The 7,117-nt window shown below is 38.4% G+C and overlaps 1 pseudogene; it reads right to left on the bottom strand.

The window, feature by feature from the left end:
* Positions 5,544-6,823, bottom strand: LOC102175565 (annotated as a pseudogene).

Below are 7,117 nucleotides of genomic sequence, written 5' to 3'. Positions count from 1 at the left end.
TGTCCACTTCCTTTCTCAAGCACTCCCTTATTTTCTGGTATTACAAGATATCCCAGACTCATCCTGCACCAGCCCTAGAATTAAGCACTTCCCCGAGGAGCCCCAGGTTCCTGTTATTAAAGAATGTTACTTAGGAATTCATCTGGATGCTAGATGTGCTCATTGCTACTGGATATTATTGCTCCTAGGCCCTTCTAGTGAACAGAGCTAAGGGATCCTGTGTATGTGTATTAATGCACACTCTTTTATATTTCTATCTATGTATGAGTTTATTTGACATGAGTTTATTCTGACATCATCTAGTGTCAGAAAATTCTAGCCTTTCCCCGCTCCTTATTTATAATATTTTTCTCCAGCAGAGATGAAGCCTGGCTCTCATTGTCTACAATAGAGACATTTGTTGAATCCTAGTGTACACATAACGTAATTAGAAAATGCTAACTCATGAAAAGTATGAGAGAGATTTAATAAGTAGAATGCAGTATTTGTGCTTTTTTTTTTTGTCTTCAGTCTTGGAGTATCTATATACTGTTCACTTGTATTTTAAATATCTTTTTATTGCCTTCTTATCAGCATTTAAACACCTCAGCCCTCTCCTATATGAAAAAGACTATTTCTCATCCTTCATTCTCCTTCTATTTTGTTCTTAGTTCCGAAAGCACTTGAATAATTCTATATTCCCTATCATCAATTCCTCTTATCTTCACTCTTGAAGTCACTGCACTCTGACTTCCATCTTCACTACTCCCCAGAATCCCCTCCTACTTTAGTCACTTCTTACCTCTGTGCTCCTATAATCAGAAGTCAGTTTTTTGCTTGACATCTCAAAAAAACACAAAAAACAGTATGCTATTGAGCTCTTTCTTTGACAATAATGGTAAGGAGTCTTCATTATTCCTGCCATTTATCTGGCTGATCCTTGTTGTTCTTTACAAGTTCCTCTTCTTTCTTTTTCCCCCTCTTATTTATTTACTTATGGCTGCACTGGGTCTTTTTTTCTTTTTAGATCTTAAACATTGGTGCTTCCCTGATTCTTTTAGCATCCTCTTCCATACTTACCGTCTGGCTCCTGAATAATCTCAATATATCTAATGATTTATAATTACTATCTGTATGAAAATGACTCTAAAATTTAGAACTGCAATTTGGACATTCCCAGGGAGTATCAGCATTATATATCCAAATGCTTATTAGACAGTCTTCATCTGAATATATCATAGGAACTTCAGATTCAACATGTTCAATTATCAGCCTGACTTTAGACCTGTTTCTCTTCAATAAGCCTATTTTCAAAATCTTGAAAAGTCTGTTTCCCTTCACTTAGTCCAAGTCTTCAGATATAAAGAAATTAATCCTTTTCATGATTTGTTTTAAATATTTTTATTAACCATTTTTTATTGAAGTGTAGTTAATTTACAATGTTGTGTTAGTTTCAGGTGTACAGTAAAGTGATTCTCATATATAGGTGTATATATATATATATATATTCTTTTTCAGATTATTTTCCATTATAGGTTAAGATATTGAATATGGTTCCTTGTCTACACAACAGGTCTTTGTTTACCTATTTTATATATAGTAGTATGTATATGTTGATCACAAACTCCTAGTTTATGCCCCCCCATCCCTTTTGGTAATAATAAGTCTATTTTCTTTTTTCTTTTTCTCATTCTCTCTCTCTTTTCTTTTTTTTTAATGCACTGCTCAGCTTGCAGGATTTTAGTTCCCCTAACAGGGATGGAACCCATGCTCCCTGCAGTGGATTGAAGTCTTAACCACTGGATCACCAGGGAATTCTCATAAGTTTGTTTTCTATGTCTGTGAGTCTATTTCTGCTTTGTAAATTAGTTTATTTATATAATTTTTTTAGATTCCACATAGGTATAAGTGATTTCATATGATATGTGTCATTATCTGTGTTTCATACTTTGTTCAATGATAATTCTGAAATATGACACATATTGCTAAAAACAACACAATTTCTAGTATTTAAATCATATTAGTCTAAAATTTAAACAAAAAACTGTTATAGCAATGAACTCCTTGCATCTAAACTTTATCTCCTGGAGAAGGAAATGGCAACCCACCCCAGTATTCTTGCCTGGGAAATCCCATGGACAGAGGAGCCAGGAGGGCTATAGTCCATGGAGTCACAAAAGAGTCAGACACAACTTTATCATTATTCAGTTGCTAAGTCGTATCTGACTCTTTGTGACCCCATGGACTGCAGCATGCCAGGCTTCCCTGTCCATCACTATCTCCTGGAGTTTGCTCACACTCACGTCCATTGAGTTGGTGATGCCATCTAACCATCTCATCCTCATCCTCTGTCACCCCCTTCTCCTCCTGCCTTCAATCTTAGTATCTAAACAACAACATGTTCCATTTAGATTGTATTCCTTTCAGTTCCAAAAGTTAGACATTTATATATTTCAATTTTGTTTAAAGTAGCAACTAATGAGGAAAATCCATCTCTAGTATTCCTTTAATTATATGTCCCAAAGTTTCCAAAGCCAAAGATATTTGGACTTCATTTGTGATTTTTATCTCTTTATTACATTCTTTGTACTTCTCATTGATAAAGTTCCAAGTCCCGGACATTTCAGCTCCTGTAAGTCCCAGTTCTCTCTGGTCTTGCACTACTGCTCTCTTCCAGGAACCTTCATCTCTTTCTTTGATCACTGCAACTGACTCCTAACTGATTTCACTTCCTCAGTCTTGCTTACCCACATACAACTAGCCATACCACAAACAGAGCACTCTTTCTAAAATGTAAATCTGCTTTGATCACTTTCCAATTAGAACTCTCCCTTTTGTGCTTCATGACATCATGAAGAAAGTGAGGGGGAAAAAAAAACCCCACAGCAGACATTTTTTGCAAATCATATATCTGATAAGGGACTTGTAGCTAGAATGTACAAAAAACAATTACAACTCAATAATAAAAAGATAATTCAATTTTAAAATGGGCAAAGGGGACTACACTGTTAGTCCAGTGGTTAAGAAACTGCCTTACAATGCTGGGGACTCAGGTTCAATCCCTGGTTGGGGAACTAAGATCCCACATGCCACAGGGCAACTAAAGCTGAGCACCTCAAGGAAAAGCCTGCATGCAGCAATGAAAACCCAGCACATTTAAAATTTTTAAAATAAAATAAATGGTCAAAGAATCTAAGCAGACACTGCTCCCATGTTGGCCAATAAACATATGAAAAGGTACTCAACAACATTAACTATCAAGGGAATTGTATTAACCCTGTGTTTCTGATGCTTTGACATTTTGGGCCCTTGCTGATCCTGAAGAACTGCCCCTCCTGGGGTTAGCCAATATTTATAGATAGTAAGACATGCCTTTCATCTGCAGACTAAATAAACAGCCTAAACCCTCAATCATCTCCTTTATCAGATTCTTATACTCCAGGCTACTATTTCTCTGGAGGTCCCGGTCCAGGAACCAGACAAACTAGGAGCAGCCCCTTTACCCTGGGGCCTATGGAAATTATCCACCTAGCCAATCTTACTCCACCTCACCTGTTCATTCTCACAGAAATCACAGTAAAAGTTCTTGCCTACATTCCCCTCCTCGCCTGGCTGAACTTGGTGGCTCCTTCTGCCATGACATGGCTTGCCCCCTCCTCTTGAGATCTCTGAGCGTTACAGCTATCTTTTCAATGACAATCTAACCTGTTGACCTTTCATACCTGAATAATAATAAACCTATGTTTTAAAACAAAAATACAAACTGAAAACAAAATGAAATGCCTTGTCACACCCACTAGGATGGCGGTTATCAAAAAGATGGACAACAGCATATGCTGGCAAAGGTGTGAAGAAATTGGAATCCTCATACATTGCTAGTAGGAATGTAAAATGCTGCAGCTGAATGGAAAACAGCCTGGCAGTTCCTCAAAAAGTTAAACATACAGTTATGACATGACCCAGAAATCTACTCCTAAGTATATAGAAAATATGCCCACACAAAATCTTGTACATGAATGTTTACAGCAACATTATTCACAGTAGCCAAAAAGTAGAAACAAGCCAAATGTCTATCAGCTGATAGGTAAAATGTGTATCTATGCAATGGAATATTATTCATCCATAAAAAGGAACGGGAGCTTCCCAAGGGGTGCTAGTGGTAAAGAATCTGCCTGCTAATGCAGGAGATGTGGGTTTAATCCTAGGGTCGGGAACATCCCCTGGAGGAGGACATGGCAACCCACTCCAGTATTGTTGCCTGGAGAATCCATGGACAGAGAGACTGGCAGGCTACAGTCCATAGTGTCCCAAAGAGTTGGACACGACTGAAGCAACTTAGCACGCATGCACATACTAATGGTAAGGATTTGGTGCTTTTATTATAATACTGCCATGGCCCAGGTTCAATCCCTGGTCACAGAATTGAGATCCTGCAAGCCACACTGCACTGTGTAGTCAGAAAGTAAATAAATAAAATGTTTCTTAAAAAGAAAAAATAAGAGTATTGATACATAGTGCAACATAAATGAATCTTGAAAACATGATAAGTAAAAGAAACCAGTCACAAAGTACCACATATATGATTCCATTTGCATGAAAGGCCAGAATAGGTAAATATAGAGAGAGAAAAAGTAGATTGGTGGTTGCCTAGGGACAGGAAGTAAGGAATAACAACTAAGCCTTTCTTTTTGGGGTAATAATGGAAATATTCTAAAATTGATTGTAGAAAGAAGTGTACAATTCTGTGAATATACTAAAAACCATTTGTTGAACACTTTAAATAGGTGATTTGCATGGTTTATGAATTATATTTCAATAAAGTTTTGAAAAAGGAAAACTTTTCAATAGCTTCCCACTGCCCTTAAAATAAAATCTAAATCACTAAGATTAATAGGCAATAAGGAATCTGGCTCCAGCTAATTTTTCTAACGGCATCACTCACAAGGCCTTTTCATCAGTCATTACCTTCCTCTTTTACTCTAATTCTAGCCATGCTGAATTTTTTTTTTGGTCATCTCCTTAAATATGTTTGATAGTTTTAAAATATGTCTACAAGATCTTTGACACTCATCCTGTTAAAAAGTTGAAGCATGCTTCTCCTCCCCTTAAATATAGAGTAGACTTAGGGACTCACTTCTAATGAGCAGAAAGTGGTAGAAGTGACTTTGCATGGCTTCTAAGACTAGGTCATTAGGCACTGTGGCCTCTTGCTCTCTTTGGGGGAAGTTGCCATATTTCAAAGATACTCAAGCAGCCCCTTGGAGAGACTCATGCATAATAATGGGGAACTGAGGCCTTCTGCCAACAGCCATGTGAGTGAGCCATTTGGGGAGCAGATCCTCCAGTTAAACTTTAGCGAGCCTCCAGATGACTGCAACCCCAGCCAATATCTTAATGTAACTTCATGAGTGACGCTGAGCCACAACTACATGATTAAGTCACTTCCAAATTCCTGACCACAGAAACTGTGAAATAATTTTTTAAAATTTGATCATTTTATTTTAGTCTGCAAAAAAAAAATCAAGCCAAAAAACAAACAAACAAACAAAAACCCTTAAAACAGGCTTTTCAAATTATGTAAATTCCTCCTTCCCAAGGAAGCAGAGGGTAGACCAGTGTAGGTTATCCCTGGGGCCACGTACATCCTGTTACAGCTGCTCGCCCTTTGTTGGGTTTTGAGCCTTCTTTGAGTCATAGTCTGAATCATTTTCCTCATCTCCTTCTTCTCCTCTTTCCTCATCTTCTTCTCTAGTGTTTTATCATAATCATCGTCTTCTTCTTCTTCAGTAACTTCTCCAGTCAAGTATAATACTGATCGTGGGATTATATATTCATGTAAAAAATGATGACTTTTAAAGTGTGCAGGAAGAATAGCTTCAGCAGCAGCATCAGATCACCACTTTCAGGAACTTCAGGAGGGACAAACAAATGCAAGAAAGAATATTAGACATCGTTTTGGTCATAGTACAAACAGACCCAAGTCCCTTGTTTCTGCTTCTTGCTGCTGCTGCTAAGTCGCTTCAGTCGTGTCCGACTCTGTGCGACCCCATAGACAGCAGCCCACCAGGCTCCCCCGTCCATGGGATTCTCCAGGCAAGAACACTGGAGTGGTCTGCCATTTCCTTCTCCAATGCATGAAAGTGAAAAGTGAAAGTGAAGTCATTCAGTCGTGCCCAACTCTTAGCGACCCCATGGACTGCAGCCTACCAGGCTCCTCTGTCCATGGGATTTTCCAGGCAAGAGTACTGGAGTGGGTTCTGCTTCTTAGTGGGTTTCAAAATGACAGTTCTTTCCTTTTTTCCAGTCTACGTGGCATCTTGAATAACCCATAATATCTGGTCCATCAAAAGAAAAGGGATCCGAGTCATCTGGTTCTGACCTCAGATTATGTGTCTTAGTCAACACTTCACTTGTGAGATATTCACTGGGTTAAAAGTGAAATTTGAAGACAAAATACATAGGCTGGCCTGTATCTAAGGACTTCACTCGAGTACTCTGCAAGTGCTTCAGCGTAGGTTTATCATTTTCCTGAAACTACCACTGAGCAAATCAACACTTAAAAAACAGTCAACCAAAATTCAGGAATTCCCCTGAGGTCCTCTTTCTCTTTATCCTTTTTCTCATCTTCAATCTTGGCCTTTACTTTTAGCCCCTCCAAAATTTTATCTTCCTCATCTGGTTTCCATTCACATTCTTCTTATATAGGTTCATAAATGATCTCAAATGGTTTATCAGATAGAGGCTGATAGAGAACAGCATACTTTCCTTCAAGATCATAAATTTCCTCACAGAATTTGGCTTCTATCTGGACACATTTAACTTGTATCTTGTTAAGATATCTCATGTTAGGAGATAACTAATACAACATGGCATGCTACCTGTCACCTCAAAGCCAAACATCATGAGATGTTTACTTCATTAATATCCAGTCATTCTTAGCTTTATCACTTTCAAAATCATTTTTAACGGGCTTTTTAACTACTGATTCGTTCCCTCTGCTATTTGCTACTATAGCATACATCCATGCTGCTGCTGCTGCTAAGTCATGCCAGTCGTGTCCAACCCTGTGCGACCCCATAGACAGCAGCCCACCCAGCTCCACCATCCCTGGGATTCTCCAGGCAAGAACACTGGAGTG

The sequence above is a fragment of the Capra hircus genome, chromosome 6 (assembly GCF_001704415.2).
Source record: "Capra hircus breed San Clemente chromosome 6, ASM170441v1, whole genome shotgun sequence".
Classification (NCBI taxonomy): Eukaryota; Metazoa; Chordata; class Mammalia; order Artiodactyla; family Bovidae; genus Capra; species Capra hircus.
Note: the sequence above shows the minus strand (reverse complement) of the source record. Positions and strands in the feature narration are given on the sequence as shown.